Source organism: Misgurnus anguillicaudatus, chromosome 7, assembly GCF_027580225.2.
Source record: "Misgurnus anguillicaudatus chromosome 7, ASM2758022v2, whole genome shotgun sequence".
Lineage (NCBI taxonomy): Eukaryota > Metazoa > Chordata > Actinopteri > Cypriniformes > Cobitidae > Misgurnus > Misgurnus anguillicaudatus.
Window position 1 is genome coordinate 21,339,534 of NC_073343.2, and position 737 is coordinate 21,340,270.

The window sequence follows — 737 nt, forward strand, 5'->3', positions numbered from 1 at the left end:
GCAGCATCATCAACAGTAGGTTAAATATTTTGTATCAAAAATAACATTCGTACGAGCCAGATATATTTTGTACTATATATGATATGAATTGTATTTATTTAATACAGAATTCTATTTGTAAGCATAGTGCATGATCACGAGTGTATGCAAAACAAGGGTCATATTCTGGAAAAGGTTTAGATTAATCCAGTACTAGTATTTAGTTATATTAGGGCATACAAGTAGTTTTTTTTACAACCACACCTTACAAAACAATACCAGTGTGCATCTTGGGACAAAACAATGGCTTTGATATATGCCAATACAATTTGTTTTCAAATTAAGGCAGCTTATATGCATTTTAGTCTGGGTCTAGTATAAATCCCATCCGAAAAAATGCCCCTATATGTATCATTTCCCACAGGAGTTGAAAAGCAGATGTTCAGCTATCACCCTTCATGAAATGCTGTTTTATGCAATTGCTGAGGGTTGGTCACAGAAAATGTCCAGCCTGAAATCAGAGCTTGAAAGTGTACATTCAGACAGCGGCAAGACCAGTGTTTGAAGTAAGGGTGGTCTCAGAACACTCTCATAATGACCTCACAAGACCCACCGAAAAAAATTATTTAGGGCATTCCCTATTTTTTTTTTATTAAATTGTGTGTGAATGCATGCCTGACCAAACCTTAACTGGATCAATTGTTGTTGAAGAGAACAAAAAACAAAAAACGATACAAAATTCACAATTAAAGACAAAG